The sequence below is a fragment of the Acinonyx jubatus genome, chromosome D3 (assembly GCF_027475565.1).
Source record: "Acinonyx jubatus isolate Ajub_Pintada_27869175 chromosome D3, VMU_Ajub_asm_v1.0, whole genome shotgun sequence".
Taxonomy (NCBI): Eukaryota; Metazoa; Chordata; class Mammalia; order Carnivora; family Felidae; genus Acinonyx; species Acinonyx jubatus.
In genome coordinates, this window is record NC_069392.1 from 43,473,823 (window position 1) to 43,492,822 (window position 19,000).

The following is a 19,000-nucleotide window of genomic DNA, read 5'->3' on the forward strand; positions in this document are numbered from 1 at the left end:
CTCAGGAAGCCTCTTCCTGATACCCCATACCAGCTGAGGCCCCCTGGTTATATGTTTTTCTTGGCACGCGGTACCTCTCCTTCCTCGTGTTTATCATAATTGCAATTATTTGTGTGATCATTTGTTGAATATTTTAAAATAATTCCCCCCAAGATGGAGGCTCACTGAAAGTCAGCCCCGTCTGTCCTACTCCCCCCTCGATGAACCCAGTGCCTGTAAGCGTCAGGTGAATGGATCTGCACCTCTGGTTCTTTCTTGGCAGCTCCCGTCCCCCACTCCAGTCCCCACCCAGCCTCCAAACCACAGACTTAGGATTCGAAACACAAGCCTTGACCATGTCATTTCCCTACTTAGAAAACTTTGACCTCCAACTGCATAAGATCTTCATTCTGCTTCTCTCTCCAGTCTCATTAAAAAGGTTTTTTTTAATTTTTATTTATTTTTTAGAGAGATAGAGAAAGAGAGAGGGACAGACAGAGTGTGAGCTGGGAAGGGGCAGAGAGAGAGGGAGAACAGAATCCGAAGCAGGCTCCAGGCTCTAAGCTGTCAGCACAGAGCCCGATGTAGGGATCGAACCCACGAACTGTGAGATCACGACCTGAGCCGAAGTCGGATGCTCAACCGACTGAGCCACCCAGGCACCCCGCTCCAGTCTCATTTTAAAAAAACAAGCTCTTCCTCGGAATTCTAGGTTTTGTCAGATTTAACTGAACTGCTTCTAGTTCCGAAAATTGGTCATCTTCTGTCCTCTATCAGATTCCATATACCCTAGTTCCTGCTGTTTCCTCTGCCCAGAATAGAATGAATATATACTCACCTCCACTCTTTTTCTGGCTACTTGGTCTCCCTGGCATGGCTGGGATGTGTCCCCCATGCGCCCCAGTAAAATCCAGGGCTACCCCAAGCCCTGTGAGAAGCTCAGCGTCAGCTCACACGTGTGACTTTTCCATCAGGTAGCAAGTTCCTCGAGGACAGGACCAAGACTTGCTGAGTGCTGTGTCCTCAAGCCCCTAAAACCAGAGCCTGGCACGCAGAACAGACGTGCAGTATATTTTGCTGAGTGATTTGTATAGGCTGCGCTCACTGCCTGCTGCACCGTTAATGTCGGACCAACATACTGGTTCCTCTGGAATATCAAGGAACAATTGCTCCAAGGAAAGCTCTGTTATACGTTATCTGGTCTTGGGGAGAGGGGGGCTGGTGAGAGAGGAAAGAGCACTTTTTAGGGTGCTCATCTCTCTAGTGCTCTTCTAATGCACGCTCTTTCTCCTTTTTCTAAGACAAAATGAAATATCTTTCTGCATTATCTCTCTTATCTCCTTATTATTTTCGAGGGCTGATTGGAAGGATCTGTCAGGACAAGTGGTGAAATATGTTATACAAGTACCAGCTTAGGATTCTCTCTAGGTTTGTGATATATACAATAGCTTCTCCTTTTGTTTTGTCCTAGACAACAAGAAAGAAATCTGGCCCAAGAGAAGAATGCGTTTAATACTTGGGGTTAGTACCAAGGCCCACTAATACCTCGGTGTCCCCAAGTCTGCAGGTTCTGTCCCCCCTACTCACCTCCTATGCCCAACTCTGTACAGTGCAGCTCTCTTCTCCCCAGAAGTCCCCAGCGTGCCCCTCCTGCTTTACAGAAGTAGTTATCACCCCAAGCTGTGCATTAGAATCATCAGGCTTTTAAATACAGGTGCCTGGGACCTTCCCTACATCATTTAAATAAGAATTTCTGTGATGAGCTTGGGCATCAGTAGTTTTGAAAGCCTCGCAGGTGATTCTAAAATGCAGCCAGTGTCAAGAACCATTGCCCTAGATCTTTGCCGGTCTTCCTCATGGAGGGTCCTCTCTGCCCCCGACCATACCCCCTCCTATGAGATGCTGCTTACTTCATACCTTATTCCCTAAGGCAGCAAGTCCAGATGGTTCTCTCATGGGGCCCTGGAGGGCACTCTGAGCCACTCTCATGATAGCTCATTATGGTTATTTGTGATGGGTAGACTATCTGCTTCTGGAGGACACTCAGTAGCATAGATCAGAATGCCCAGATACTGTAGGTTTTTAATAACTATTACTTAATTGAAGTCAGTGGAAACTTCAGCTGCTTTTAAATTCCCATGGGATGTCAGGGGATTCGATCCTCCCTTCCTCATCCACTCTGGGCTGGCCAAGAGGCTGTACCCTTTTCTATTTTGCCCTCCTTTTTTTTAAAATTATTTTTTTAAAACATTTATTTATTATTAAGAGACAGAACATGAACAGGGGAGGGGCAGAGAGAGAGGGAGACACAGAATCTGAAGCAGGCTCCAGGCTCTGAGCTGTCAGCACAGAGCCCGGCGTGGGGCTCGAACTCACAAACCACAAGATCACGACCTGAGCTGAAGTTGGACGCAATTGACTGAGCCACCCAGGAGCCCCTCTGTTTTGCCCTCTTAACTCACCTTTCATGATGTGGGTCACATTGACTGCAGTAAGTCCAATCTGGCTCAAACATTAATTTACAGGATTATTTTGAGGACCTTGGAATGCATGTGGAATGGTTCTGGCCAGCATATATGAAGATACTACGGCAGTGAACTGGACACTGTTCTGCAAATAGATTGATCAATTGATGAACCTCATAGACTTTATCCTAAAAAAAAAAAAAAAAGTCCTCCCAAGTCCCAATTGCTGTGACATCTGAAGCTTCCTTTTCCAAACTCAAAGTTGCCTATCATAACTGTAACCAGTTTCCACTGCTTCTTTTTATTTTTTTAAGTTTATTTATTTTGAGAGAGAGAGAGAGCACGCGCGCGTGCGCGCGCACAAGTGGGGGAGGGGCAGAAGAGGAGAGAGAGAATCCCAAGCAGGCTCTGTGCTGTCAGCACAGAGCCCAAAGTGGGGCTCAATCTCACAAACCTCAAGATCATGACCTGAGCTGAAATCAAGAGTCAAACGTTTAATCCACTGAGTCACCTGAGCACCCCGCTGCTCCTTTTTAAATATCCTATCCCGACAGACCACTAGCCACTCTGCTATAAATGTGCATTCTTTATTCCTGACCCTTTCCTCACACTCTTCCCTTACCTAGAATGGATTTCGTGTTATCACAGGAAATCCTACCCACTCTTCAAAGTCAAATTCAAATGTCAGCCCCTGGATATCCCCAGCCAGGAACAATCCCTTTGTCTTCTGTGTTTCTAACATACTTATTTTCTTACCATTTAATCCCTCATTCATCTACAAATATTTATTGATCACCAAATATGTGCCAGACTCATTTATCCATGGTCTCATTCTACACTCTGTTATAATTATTTTTGTTTTATCCTCTTGGGGGCAGTGGCTGAATTTTGTCTCTTTTCTCTCTCTCCTCTGCCCTCCCTTCTAAGAACAAAACTTTTCATAGGGTCAGGTGTAATGATGAGGTTGACAGAATTGGGTCTTGTTAATAATACTCTTGGTAACATGAACTGGGCACAAATGTTCTTCTGGATAAAGGGATCGATTTGACCTATCAAGGCTCTATAAGTTGTGACATCTACAGAAGTGACTTTAGAATGAAGGAAAGTTTCCGTTTAGGTCTCATCATGTAGTGCTAACCTCCAAATTTTTCCAACTGTGTTTAATGGATAAGAAATGCCTTCTCCAGAGTCACTTCCTTGGCAGTGAGGACTGGAATAGTTTGGCAACTGAGGAGTGGTGATGACTTCATTGCGATCCTGCCTCCACTGTCTCCATTCATTTCATGTGATTTGTACATGGCTCTTTCCTGCCAGAGTCGGTGCTCTGTGTCAGCAGATGTTCTGAGCTAAATCACTGGAGTGTTCTCACCGTGAGCGTGTGCACGGGTGGAGCATAAGTACAAAGCTTCACCAATCTATTCCTGGGAGGGTCGAAATTTACCCGAACTCTTGCCACTCTCTTGGATTTCCTCTGCTTGTCTTTCACTTCACCTTTTCATGGCCATCAAAGGCTTCTCTGGCAAGGTATTTTGCTTTCCCAGTGACCAAGTGAGAGCTGCTGTTTGATTTCTTAACTAGACTGGGGTTTTCCTAATTCTATTTCCTAATTCTAAGACGACGAAGCCCCTTTTCTAAAGTGCTGGAAATAAATACCACGCTAACACTAGTTACAAATTTAGAACCCAACAAGCTTGCAAGCACCCCCCCCCCCCCCGCCATCCCCAAGGTCTGTTCCAAAGTTACAAGGACTGGTTATGCCTTTCTCCTTCCCAACTTGAGAGTGCTTTCAGCTCTTCCAGGCTTGTCAAGGACAGGAGAGCTAAAGATGAGACAGAGACAGAGACAGAGAGACTGTGAGAGAGAGAGAGAGAGAGAGAGATGTCACAAACCAATGACAAAAGCTGAGAGAAATGAAAGATTACCCTGAGGAAAGGCAGCCCCTGGGAGGCACGAAGGGCTGTTGAATGGAAGGGCGGCCTTCAGGTGACTTTGTAGAGAACGTAATGAAAGAGGTTTTACAAAGTCAAGATGAATTAGTTGTGTTCGTACGAAGATTTTTTTCTTTCTTCCTTCTTCAAATGATCAAGGAAAATGGATTTTTAAAATGTAAACATTCTCTTGTAGTATTTACAGCTTCTCTAATACAGGAGGACAAAGGTCTCAGAGTTTAAAGTAAAAAGCAAGAACAGAGAGATAACAGTTCTTTTACAGTTTGATTGTAATCTAAATATAACAGGAAAATCACTCTTTACATAAAGCACTATGATGGAGAAATATCTGGGTGAGGAGATTATTGGGTCTTTTTTCCTTTTTCCTTACTTTTTCTTCCCTCTGAGTTTTCTTTGTCTTTGAGAAAGGCCTTTAGTGATGAAGACAAATAATGCTTGAATGAATAGCCAATGTTGGGCTTTGCTGATGGAGGGTTTTGGGGAAACAATTTGTTAGGGCAGAGAAGCTAATAAATTAAGAGTGAGACCTCAGAGATCACCCAGTTCAATCCTTCATTTGACACATAAGGGTAAGTGAGCCTAGCAGGTGCACAGTCTGAGGAAGCACAAAATCTCAGTTCGGGAGATTTCAGGACTCACCTATGTCATGATATGTAAGAAGTACACTTATTATTATTATTTTTATCAAACTGCTGACTAATGATTTCCCCCCCCCCCACCTGCCAAGGAACGAAATCCTTAAATGACCTCTACCCTCTGATAGCAAAGTCACTTGCTGGTAGAAAGTTTGCTAATTGGGGAAGTTGTTATTCTCCACAGGCATCTAGTTCAACGTTTGCTGAATTTCTGCTGTGCTGGGTCTCTATTGCTGATCCTTCAGAGGTGTCCACACCTGTAGGTCTGGCTCCCCACCCCCTAGCTGCTCAAAGTGTCTCTCATCCCCCTGGGGAGCACTGGTGAGCATTGCGGGACCAGGGGCAAAGGGGATGGTGCTGGTTTTCTCGTGCTCAGGGCACAGTCTGTGGGCTCACACGTACAGTGTGACAGCTGACTCCTGCCCCTCTTGGCTTCATCCACTGGTACCAGCCACAGGCCTCAGCCTTTGTTAATGTTGTCTGGGGGGGGCATCCCCATCTGTGAGAAGGGTGAGCCCCCTCAGGCCCAGGTACCCAGTGGCGAGTTTGGCCATGTTTTCCCTCCAGGGAGAGGGGCCCTGCCACCCTCTCTACTCCTTGCTTAGACTTCCTATCATTCTTTCATAGCTGCTTCCAATCTGTCTGCCCCCACAGAGCCCTGGATGACAGTGACTCAGTGTCACGTATCGTATCTCTGTATCCCTGGGTTTAACCCAGAATGGCACTTGATAGATGTTTTGCAAGACGTGATGCTAAATGATCATTCAAGTCTGCAAAAACCGAAAACCCCAAACTGCAAACCAGACAAACAGGACTTTCATTTCAATCCATTATTAAGTAAGGAGTCTTTGAGCCCATCATAAAGGAGTGCAGGGTAGTGCTGGAAATATAGTCCTTGCTCTCAAAAGACTTCCAGGTAACTAATATGACAAACAGAATTGAGCAGCTCAATCAAAATGTGTTCACCAGTGGCCTCAAGACGGGACTAGACCTCATCTTCACCACAGGGGCACTAGGAGACAGTGGCTTCAAAGTCATCTTAGATATTGTTGCCGTTGATAAAGTTCAGCTGGTGTTTGGTAAAGTGAAGGTGAAAAGTAATGCTTGGGTTAGCCATTCGTGGTTTTGCCACCCATTCAGTCTCTGTGTACCTTTTTTTTTTAAATGTTTATTTATTTTTGAAAGAGTCAGAGTGCAAGTGGGGGAGGGGCAGAGAGAGAGAGGGAGGCACAGAATCCGAAGCAGGCTCCAGGCTCTGAGCTGTCAGCACAGAACCCGATGTGGGGCTCAAACCCAAGAACCGTGAGATCATGACCCAAGCTGAAGTCAGACATTTAATGGACTGAGCCACCCAGGTGTCCCTCTATGTATCTAAAAGAATTTCTTCCTGCAGGAGAGAGGCAGACTCAAAGCTTTCCATTAAAATCACTTGGCATCTCAGCAAAGACATTTATGAAGTGTCATATGAAAACACTGACTTGTCTCCTACGTCTTTCTCTATTAATCTTCAAGAAATTGTCTGGATGAGAGTTTATGTCCTCCTGGAGAAACTGCCTTTTACAAAAGATACATTGTGTGACACCAGCAGGGGAACTTGCAAAACGTGTCCTAAGCCTCAAATATACCATATTTGCCCAGGAAACTAAGCAAATTACATAAAATATGTTTTAGAAAATGCACTCCCCTGCCTCTGCAAAATATTCCTGAGTGGAGAGTATATTCTGCCCTTGTTTTGTCTGTTTTCAGGGAGGGAGACTCGGGTGGGGGGACGCTCTATTTGCTCAGCATCCAATGCCAGCCCTTGCTCGTGACCGTCCAAAATGTGGCTGTGAATAGCAAGTATATCACAAGGGTTCTCAAATACGAAAGTGGGGTTGAAACAAAGAGCAGGCACCAGACTTCCTCTGTTAAAGATTATCCAACATGTCACCTGGGTGCCAACATTCCCATAAACCCCAGCAGCTCTGTCTCACCTAGGGTAACTTAACGGCTTTGAAACTCTGCCCAGGACCTAGTAGCATTCCATGAAACAATCTCATCACAGGGGAATGAACTTTATCTCTAAGACTGTAAGTGTGTTTGCTTTAAAAATGATTTACCATGCTCAACAATTACCAAATTTCGTAAATTAAACCTGATCTCTTGTCATAATTATATATCTGACAATTTCATCCAGAGGAGTAGATCAATGAGGGAGGGTAAAGCTCTCTAGGTTGACTAAAATAAGCCTGCAGGCTGGTTCCCAGACCGGAGGAAGCAAAGAGAGGAAGGTTTCTCATTTGGGAAAGGCTGAAACCAGAACCAGTGCCTGGTCAGAAAGATGGGTTGGAAGAATCCTCCTCCCGACCTCTGCCCCATCTTCCTCTTTCTAGATCCTAATTCCTTGTCTCTTTTTCTTTTAGAAATTGAGGCTCTCAAGGTTCGTGATTTATGAAAGAAAATATGTTTCTCTTTTTCCTTTGTTAAGGCCGGTGGGAAAACCCAGTCATGGCAATGACTCCACCGAATTCGCAGTGATGCCAGTTCCTTCCCCAGTCAACCTCTGCGCTTGCTTGTTTTCTTCATTACCAGCAACTCGTGAACAGATAAAAGGCAGTAGAATTCAAAAGGAGAGTGGATGGTCCATAGGGGCTAGAATGGTCCGCAAGGCTTCGTGGAACGTGTCGATTCTTGGGCTGGGCCTTCAAGAGTGCGTAGGGTTTAGATGGGCGAAGAGCAGGTGTTCTGGATGAGGGAAGTGTCACGGCATCGGTAGAAGGCAGTACATGCTTATTTTAGAGATGTAGATTTTTTTGTGCCATTTTGTGGAAACGTGGCAGAGGCAGGCAGGTTTTTTTGGTTTTGTTTTGTTTTGAAGTTTATTTATTTATTTTGAGAAAGAGAGAGAGAGAGCACATAAGCAGGTGACAGGAAGAGAGAGGAAGAGACAGAATACCAAGTAGGCTCCATGCCATCAGCGCAGAGCCCGATGCGGGGCTTGAACTTATGAACCATGAGATCATGACCTGAGCTGAGATCAAGAGTCAGACACTTAACCGACTGAGCACCTGGGTGCCCCAAAGCTAGGTGGTTTAGATGTAGAACCACAGCATGGTGCTTCTGAAATTGGGCAGCAGGCCTTGGGTAGAAGCTGGATTAGGGAACCGTAGAAGTGCTTTTCCAGTTCTGAAAGGCAGGTGCTTTCTAGGTACATAGATGTGTATGGGCACTGATCATCCAGGATACATTCTGCTAACAGGACATCACTTAGCTTTCTTTAGCTGAGGTCATCTATTACAGGTGACAGCAAGGGACTGCAGGTTCAGACAGAGCCAGGAAGAAATTCTGACTCCACTCTAACAAGCTTGAGCTATTTTGGGTACGTGACTTAAACTCTTTACAAAATGGGAATAATGATGCCCTCTTTCCAGAGTTAATCTGCAGGAAAAAATGAGGTAATGTATAAAATGCCAGGGGCTCCATAAATGTTAATGTCCTTTTTCCCTTCCTGTTTCCCTCTTCTGGAGGATTTTTCTCCTCCTCTCTTTTATTTTGTCTGGCTGGAACTTCCTTTCTCACCTCCCCCCACCCACCCCAAATTGTCCCTGGGCTCCATTTGAAGGACCCAAGTGTGTGTGTGGAAAGATTAAGCTGTCCTTATAATGGAGAAATGTATTCAAAATGGGGCACATCAAAAGTGAATGTAGGTGACAAATGTTTATATTTGGAAAGTGCTTCTGCTTTGATCCTGGTTTCTATTTTTTGAGAGCTTGACAAATGTGCCCTCTGGGCCTTGGCTTCAAACGTCTTCAGTCAGCAGAGCACTTTAGAGGAGGTGAAACTCATTTGATCCTGTACTTGCTGCTCCTCCTGGCCCAGGAGAACCACAGTCAAAGAATAGGTGTCCCCTTGTCTCCCTGGTGCATGGCCTGGAGCCAGCATGGCTGGCGCCCAGGGGCCACCCCTTGCCCCAAGTCCAGCTCTCAGGGCTACCGATGCTGGAGGCGGTGGAGGCTGCCCCTGGTTCCATCCTCCAGAGGCTCTGGAGTGTACTTGGCCATCACGAATGGTTCCCTGACCCCTCTGCCTTCCTTCCTGCCCCATGAGGTCACACCGAACCTTTACCGAACAACCTCTGGCCCCCAGCTTGGGAAGGTGCCAAAGGTGACTCCCCAGGGGGAAATTCAGTAGGGGTGACTCTGCGGTGACTGAAGTCAGGCGAAAGTCTCCACACAGTCAGCCCCAGAACTGATATTTCCGGGGTTTGGAAGAAAAATCTTGACAGGCTTTAAAAACCATGTTTAGTCACCATGACTTGCCCAATTCTTGTGAGTAGGGTACAAAATGTCTCCGTGTGGGAGGTGGTACATGCAGCCTCATGGTGGTGTCCAGCACTCCAAACGTGAGCTTCCCTGCCCATAAAGCCGTTTCCTCCTGTCCAATTTCTTCCTGCTCTTGGATATTGGGCTGAAAGCAGGACGGAAGGACACTGAGGTGGTATCTGCTCTTCTTGCCAGGGCAAGTGTGCAACCAGTGAAAACAGTACAACCCTGAGTATTTCCAACAGAAGGACTTTACTGCCAGGAGTCGCTTATGTAGGTCGAGGAATGGCTGAGAAGCCAAACGAGGGATAGCGAGGCAGCCAAAGAGGTTACCTACAGCAGGAAGCCACCACTGCCTCAGGCTGGAGGGACAAAAGAAGGAGGTGGCATTCCTTGCATGTAGAGGCTGGGGTCATCCAGCAGAAGCGGGATCTGCAGGGGTTCTATCATGCAGGAGCTGGGGCTGGAGGAGATGCACGCTCTATTTGCAGAGAGGAAGGGGAAGAGAAATGCTCTTCCTCCTCCTCACGTCCTGTGGGAACCCCTCATCGCCCATCGGAGGTTCCCATTGTCACCATTGCCTGGATAGACTGGATAGAAGTCGGTGACACAGACCCTGGGGAACAGCCTGCAGCGATCAGCCACTCTCTCCCCACCCTTAAGCTTTAAAGCAAAGGAGGGGAGAGTGAGAAGATTCCCTGGCTCCCAGTGTCTAGAAACCTGCTTTGGGACTTTCTTCTCTGAAAACCAGGAAGCCACAGGAGGAGGGAAGGCCAGGGAACTGGAAAGAGAATTCGCTCACGCCTGTGCTAAGTGCAGACAGAGCCACACTCCCCTGGGGGATGCTCACCAGGCAGCCCTGTTCCCAGAGAAACACTCATCCCTAAATAACTTCTGGAGCTCCCTCACCAATGACTGTGATCCATGCCTCTGTTCTCAGAAGGGCTGGCTTGGGCAGGTGGCATTTCCAAGAATGCTCTGGCTGGGATTAGCAGGTTATGAATTCCCCAGGGGGTCACTGAGAAATGTGACATGCCTTGATAACTAGGAGGCACAGCTATTTGGCTTCTTATGGTAAATGCTGGCTTGTGGTGACATTTGGGGTATGAGGACACCGCTGATTCTGGGAATCTGCAGTCTATTCCACATCTTTTACTTGATTACTCTCATAGAGCGTTACAAACACTGCCTGCCTTCTTATCTAGATGTGTCCCATGTTTTGATGTGTGAGAATATATTTATTGAGAGGTTGGGGGGCGGGGCACGGGCTGCCAAGCAGCTCTCTGGAAACGCAGGGCTACAGAGTTTACACTTCTGTGTCACCTTGGGAAAGGTGTTTGGCTGCCCTGGTCCTCGCTTTTCTCTCTTTGGCAAATGGAAGTTATAGGCACTTCCAAATAACCCTGCCACCCTCAAACATGCCTCTTAAACACACACTTTTTTATGGTGTTTAATAACATATTTTTTTCCCTGGGCCTCCTGGGTGGCTCAGTCGTTTAAGTGTCCGACTTTGACTCAGCTCATGATCTTATGGTTTGTGGGTTCAAGTCCCGTGTCAGGCTCTGTGCTTACAGCTCAGACCCTGGATCCTACTTTGTATTCTGTGTCTCCCTCTCTCTGCCCCTCCCCTGCTCACACTCTGTCTCTCCCTCTCTCTCAAAAATAAACATTAAAAAATTTTTTTAAAAAACATATTTTTTCCATCTTTGTAAATATATGTTCATTGTAGAAGATTTGGAAAACAGAAATATTTAGAGAAGAAATTAAAGATTACCTACAATTCCATAACCCAAAAGTAACCATTGCTAATCATTTTGTGAATTTGCCTTCAACGTTTTTTTCTAATGGAGTATATATTTTACATTGGGGCCATACTATACATATAATTACATGCTTTCTCATCTAATAGTCAGTAGAAGGCACGAAAGTATTTTATTTTTATTAAAAAACATGTTTTTTAGGGGCACCTGGGTGGTTCAGTTGGTTAAGCATCTGACTTTGGCTGAGATGGTGATCTCGCCAACCGTTCGTGAGTTCCAGCCCCGCATCCGGCTCTGTGCTGACAACTCAACGCCTGGAGCCTGCTTCGGTTTCTGTGTCTCCCTCTTTCTCTGCTCCTCCCCCCACTCGCAGTCTCACTGTCCCTCTCTCAAAAATTAATAAACATTAAAAAAATTTTAAAAAAACAACATGTTTTTAAAATGAGTGAATAGTCTGCTGGTTGCACAGATGTACTGTATTTTGTTTAGTTATTCCTTATTATTGGGTGTTTATACCATTTCCAGTTTTTTTTTCTTATAATTATAGTGTGATCGACCCTTGTCCCATAAACTTCAAAGCTGGTACATCTAAAAATACAACTACAATTGGGCTGCCTGGCTGGCTCGGTCAGAAGGGTTTGTGACTCTTGATCTTGGGGTCTGTGAGTTTGAGCCCCATTTGTGTGTAGCAATTATATAAAAATAAATAAATTTAAAAAAACTAAAAATTATATAAACACAATTAAGAGATGTTGAACTATGAAGAAAATATTTGCAAAAAAGCTTACAAAGGATCAATGTTCTTAATAAATGAAGAGCTCTTTTCAATCATTACGAAAATCACTATTGCCTTAATGGAAAAATGGACAGGAAAGTGAAATAGAAAAATTATCCAGTACCAGTAAATATGTGAAAAATGTTCAAAGGCACTGGTAGTCAAGAGACACAAATTAAGACAACAATGTGACCTTGTTTTTGCCTGTAAAGTTGGCAAACATAAAAGCAAAACGAAACACAGAGAGTGTAATGTTGGTGGTAGTAATCATTTCGGTGAGAGAGATGTCAGGATCACAAAATTCTTCGTGGAATAGTAGATTGATATGTCCTGTTTGTTTTAGAGAGATTTTGTTTATTCATTTATTAGTCAATGATCATCAAGTCCCTATTATACTTAAACATGTTTTTAGGTGCTGGGAGTCCTATAAAAAATATGTGGGATATAGCCCCTGTTCCTTACAGAGGCTATGATCAAGTAAGAGATCACAGGTGTCCAAATAAAGATAACACAAGGTCAGGTGGACTGATAATAAGAGCATTGGGTTTGGAATCAGAAGACGGGTTCTAATCTTGGTTTTGGCCTCTTGTTAGCTGTGTAACTTTAGAAAAGTCACTTTACCGTCTCGGGCTTTGATTTCTCCGTTTGCAAAATGGGTTGTAAGAGAACAAAATGAAACCAGAAATCTCAAAATAATTTGTAGATTGCTCAAGTTTTTCACATGTAAAGCTGGTAGCTCTGTGATTTCAAAGGATGAAGTCATTATTTCCTGCTGCGGAGACTTGGAAGGCCAGTGGATAAGGACAATCATCCTGTGCCGTGGGGGCAGATTTTGACACGGTGAATCTGTAGAGAAAGGATGGGCCAAGTGGCAGGAATCGTATAAGAAAAGCTGGGGAGGCAGGAGAGGGTAAGGAGAGTTTAGGACCCCGTGAGTATAAGGTATCTGGCTGAGGCATAAGAGACCTCTGGGGGTTGAGATAAGCCTGGGGAAGCTGGACTGGGAGCTAATTGCGAGAGAGCCTTGATGCTAGGCCAAGGAGCCTGGACTTTGTTCTGCAGATAATCAGAGCTACAGAGATGTTTCAGCAGAGGAGTTACTGAGAGTTAAGGGTGATGCCTGGAGTAGGAAGAAAATGATAGGTGAGCCCAGCATGCAGATCTAATACCATTTTCCAGTAAAAGGAGCAAGAGCTCCTTGGAGAAAAGCCAGTGTTCAGGCTGTGGCAGGGAAACAGAGGATAAGCCTGAAGCACCTCGTAGCATTGGAAAGTAAGAAAGTGCTAAAGCAAAGCAAACCCAAACAAGAGGATGGAGGCATGTCAAAGGGACACAGGAGCCAACCTGTTTCAATGGCCAAAACTGGAACAATTTGAGCAACAAAATAAATAAATAATGTAGTATAGAATTATCACCCAAAGTGTAAAATAAATATCCATGTGCCCGTACTGATGTAAATAAACCAGGGGAGAAAAAGCAAACCTTTCTTGTCAAGGATTCCAAATACAGTAAAACCTTCGATTGCGAGTAACTTGTTCTGTGAGTGTTCTGCAAGACGAACAAACGTTTCTGATAAATTTTAACTTGATAAGTGAGTGACGTCTTGCAATATGAGGAGTACATGATGCCAAATGTCACATGATCACAACTGAGCCAATGGTTCTTCTCTCTCTCTCTCTCTCTCTCTCTGTGGGATTGTGTGTGATTGTCTCCCATGCTCAGATGCTCGGTCTCAGGCTACAATGTTTGGCAGAAAGCAGTGATTTTTCAGAACATTGGAAGGTGCTCACAAGTGGCACTAATGTATTTTTTGTCCCTTCGAAGCACCTATGGACAGTCCTTTGCTTTCCATACAACAGTAAACTTGGCAATACTTTGCTTCATTCTAGGTCAGGCTGCCTGCAGATATAGACCCTTTGCTCTGTTGCCTTATTGCCAGTTACATTCAATACAGTATATGGCAAGAGTGGAGTACTATACTGTAGTCAACATCCATGTGAGCATATACAATAGTCCTCATGCAGAAAAAGGCTGACAAGAAAGGCAGTAAGAAGAAGGAGATGGTTACAGTGGAATTTAAGAAGGAAATCAATGAGAAATATGAATGAGGTGTGCGAGTGGCCAAAATTGCAAGACCTGATAAGAAGTCTATGTCTGCATCTCATCTGCAGAGGAGGAGGACCAAAAGATGGAGGAACTCCTACTTCAAATGAGATCAGGGAGATGTGTAAAATGTGGGAAACAGTGTAAAATTTTGTAGAAAGCACCACCCGAATACGGCTGGAGCAATGCGAGTGAAGAATCTGTTTCACGACAATGCAATGTCACATCTCCACAAAATCCTCAAAAGGAGGCAAAAGCAAGTGTCATTGGATAGGTTCCTTGTTAAACTTGCACAAAAGTAGTAAGATTCCACTGAGCCAATACATACCAGTGATTCCATTAGTGACAGCGAAAGCCGTCCTATACAATAACCCTCCTCTCTCTTGTCTCCCTCACACCAGCCATGAAGGTTTTCAAAGGTAAGTGCAGGTTAATTTGTTTATTTTTCTTTACATTTTGTATTTTCTTTATTATTTTATATTATATTACAGTATTGTAATCACTTTTATATGAATATTTTTGTATTGTGGAACGAATCATCTGAGTTTCCATTATTTCTTTAAATGATCTTTTACATTGTTTTCTCAAAATCAGACTCTTCTCTGAAGTGAGTAGTTTGACATCTCATATCATACGATAGGTTGGGGTTATCAAGAGGAACTGGCTGATGATCCCACATCAATTGTTATAAATTCAGTTGGCTCACCAGGGTGCCTGGACACACAACAGATCAGAATGGTCATCTCTCAGGCTGTGGTGCCCAAGTTTTCCCAACCTAAAATTGATAATGATGATTTCATATTTGATAATCATCTGATAATGATAAACACACTCACAGGGACAATAGCTCAGAGGGTTTAAAGGCAGGACCATTGCTCACATGCAGAATTTCTCTTGCTTTCATAGCAGGGGTCACTGGAGATATTCACCAGTCTTCCCCCTGTGGCTGTCCCCGTGCCCTTCTCTGACCTGATGGAGGCCCACTGGATGACACAGCAAGACCTCTAAGAAGCCAGGCTCCACCTGTCTCCTCATCTCTGTGCCTGGGTAGGTGCCTGACACACATTAGGTCCACATGAAACACACTGAATGAGTTCATTAATGATTCCCACTTTTTTGTTTTTTTGCTTTTTCTTGCTAATAGCTTTGGAAGCACTCTCCTATTAAATCTTACAAAGGCTTTCAGTTGTGGGTAGGCAGAAAGAAAGTCCATTTTTCATGAAGAAAAGAGACCCAGTAAGCTAAGTGAATCACTCATAGACTGAGCAGACGGAGCTGCTTCTGGGGCCACCAACCCAGCCTTCTGGTGCTTCCCCATCACTCTGGCACACAGACCAGGACCATTGCCTCAAGTTGTAGAGACAAACAGCGAGAGCAACAAATGTTGGCTATAAACTCTCCTGATACATCGATTAACTATGGAACTTGCTAAGAGGAGCATCAAAAGCATTTGACAATTTACTGTGAACCTCCCTTGAGAACACATTTTTGGAAACAAGATGTTAAAACCCTCAATGGGATAGAAAAGAGAAATGCCAGCTGAAACCCGATCTATTCTTAAGTATCGAAACTTCTCCTCTTACCTGTCCCCTCTCCACTTTTCTTTTTTTAATAAACAAGACATAAAGACTAGGAACAGTATGTCTAGGATCATAAGCCAATTTTCTATGATTTAAGGAGTATTTTAAAAACAAAACAAAACTCTGGAAGATAGTTTGAGGAAATAAAAGTCTTAACCTCACGACGAAAGAGGTCAGTGGTAGTTCTAGGTGTCTACAAAAGGGGAACTAATACATCCTTGTTATTAGGAAAAGCAAAAGGAGAACCAAGCTGTGACTGTGCCCTAAAGGACAGCAGAAAGGCCAAAGCTTGTGAAAAAGAAGAGTTAGCAGAATAAAGCAGTCTTCATGGAGAAACGTACTGGGAGAAAAAAAAGACAAAAGAAGGAAAATCTGATGTTTAAATTTTTTTTCCGAAAAAAAAATGTTGTTTTTTTTTTAAGTAGGCTCCATTCCCAGTGCAGAGCCCAGCAGGGGGCTTGAACTCATGACCCTGAGATCAAGACTTGAGCTGAGATCAGGAGTCTGACACTTAGCCAACTGAACCACGTAGAGCCCCTGAAATATCATGTTTTTAAAATGTTGCTTATTTATTTATTTATTTAGAGAGTGTGTGCACACGAGTGAGCAGGGGAGGGGCTGAGAGAGAGGGAGAGACAGTATCCCAAGCAGGCTCCACACTGTCAACACAGAGTCCAATGCAGGGCTCGATCTCCCAAAGTGTGAGATCATGATCTGAGCCTAAATCAAGAATCTGACACCTAATCAACTGAGCCACCAGGCATCCCATGAAATATCATTTTTAAGTAATACCACTTTCTCTGTCTCCTATGCACTCACATAGACAGACAGATAGAGGATAGAAAAATTCTGGCTTTTGTTTGGTGGTAGAAAAGTAAGTGGCAATAGAAAAATACATACACATGAACAACTCAGAATTTTGGAAAGGAATCAAAGGGCAGCCTTTTCTCTGGTAGAGGATGGATAGCCAACTGCCTAAAAAGGTTGAATTGCTCATTTGCTCCGCACCAGAGGACACTGTTTTTGGCCACCCTGTGGGTGGGCAGACTGCATGGCTCTAAGTGGCACCCAGCAGTTACGTGGCTGTGGAGACCTCATCATTCTTCATCATTGTTTACCTTTTTATTATCAGGTAACTTTACAGTTCTCATTCTGGAATAGGACTTGGCTCTCAGATCTAATAACTGTGCTTTTTTTCTTTTTGCAAAATATTTAATGTCTCTTTATGGGCAGAGCTGCAAAATGAATTTTCAATCAGTGGTTAAAATGCAGAAAAGTCGATACATTTTGTCATGTGGTTTGGGAGGTCAACCTTTCATTTCTGTCCTTCTGTCCGCCATTTTGCTTCTCATTTCTCAGTCTCGGTCAGATGGGCAAAACAGACAGAGATTTACCCATTGGCTCACTTGTGGTGGTCTAAGGACCAGAGGCCTGATTGAAAGCCATTGGAAAAATGTTAACTGTAAAAGGCATTAGAGAAGAAAATCAGAGTGGTTTAGTGAAATACTGACTCAGAGCAAGGACATGGACTCCCCCTTCCCTCCTTTCATCTTGGAGCTATGTCTCAGGTGGATGTCAACACTTTTCTTAGTGAGGTTTGGTTGGGGGAAATTAGCACCTCCCTATCCTCCCACCCATCCTCCACCTCTGGTTTGCTGGAGGGGAAAGGCTCTGAGGGCAACATCCTTCTCATGAAATGAAGCTCAGCTCCAAGCCCACATTTTTAAAAAATTGAGATATAATTGGATTATTTTGAGGTGTACAACATAATGATTTGATATAGGTTAACACAGCAAAATGATCACCACAATTTGTTTAGTTAACATCCATCACCACACACAGTTACAATTTTTTTTTCTTCTGATGAGATCTTTTAAGATAGACTCTCTTAGCAACTTGCAAATATACGATGTAATACTGTTCACTATAGTCAACCTTGCTGGACGTTAATCCCTAGGACATCTTCGTCTTATATCTGGAAGTCCAAACCCATATTTTACAACTCAGATTTATTTCCATTCTAAGCCAATATCCCTTTTCATGGGTCCTGACAGCTGTTGGTGCATCTGTGTGTTGGTGTGTTGGAATATGAATGGGGGCTAGAGATCACCATTGTGGAAGATGAAAGCCTCTAGTCTTGAGTCATTCTTGGCTCAGGGGTCTTCATAAAACAAGGTGACCATCACTCTGCTTTTTGAGCTGCTCACACAGGCTGGAAAAGGCTTTAAAGGAAAAGATCCCTTTCCACTCAGAAGTCTGAGAGCTTTGGTAGGCAGAACTTTCTTTGACTCATGAGAGCTTTGGAAAAGTGCCTCCAGACCAAAGTACCTGGGTCATGGTGGGCTAACACACTGATTTTATCCTGGGCTGCTTATAATGCATCTAACGTTATATTCCAGAATTGAAATTTAAAAATGAGTGTTTATCATATTCTTCTGACAAAATGGGGGAGGGGAAAAGGCTTCTTTTCTTGAGTTAGTTTTTATTTTCTTGTATCTTTTTTTGTCTGGAGGTATGAAGGATCTTTTGTGGGATTCAGTTTTGAGGAAAGGTGCTCGCCAATGGAAAAGGTGAAAAATAATGCTAGGAATTCCCCCACTTCTAGAGATATTTTTGACTAAGTCTTTCTGAGCTTTCTGGACTTTCAAAAAACCTAAAACCACAAGAATAAAACAACTATGAATCTCTTGTTTCTTGACAGTTAAACCTGTAACTTATGTAGGGTTTCATAGCCTGATTCAAGACCAGGCTTTCCCTCCCTTCCTTCTTTCTTTCTTTCTTTCTTTCTTTCTTTCTTTCTTTCTTTCTTTCTTTTCCTTCCTTCCTTCCTTTTAAAAAATGTTTATTTATTTATTTTGAGAGAGAGAGCACATGCGTGTGTGCCCGCAAGCTTGCACTTGATCTTGCACATGAGCAGGGCAAGGACAGAGAGAGGGAGAGAGAGAATCCCAAGCAGGCTCCACACTGAGCTGAAATCTCACAACTGTGAGGTTATGACCTGAGACAAAATCAAGAGTCGGACATTTAACCAACTGAGACACCCTGGCACCCCGAGACCTGGTTTTTCTGTAAGTTTCATGGCACAGCAGGAACGGATGGGCTGTTGAAACCCACATGCCAAAGCACTGTCATAACAAGTTGGGTTAGAGAAGTTCTTGATAAGAAACGCTAGAGATTTTAATCCTCTTTTCCTAGTCACAGAATGGGGAGGATGTGGAGGGTGGAGAATGAACAGCATTTCCATGAGTAAGTTTAATTTGACCTTTAGGAATTTATTAACTTGTTATTGGGTTGAAGTTCTACCCTGACGTCTAAGGGTCCCATTCAACAATATGCATGATTTGGGGTGGGTGGGTGGGAGGTGCATTAGTCATGGATTCAGTTATCAAGAAAGCTTAGAGTTAGGACAAAGTGTGGCTCTGTATGCAAGTGTCTCCCGATACCGTCTGCCTG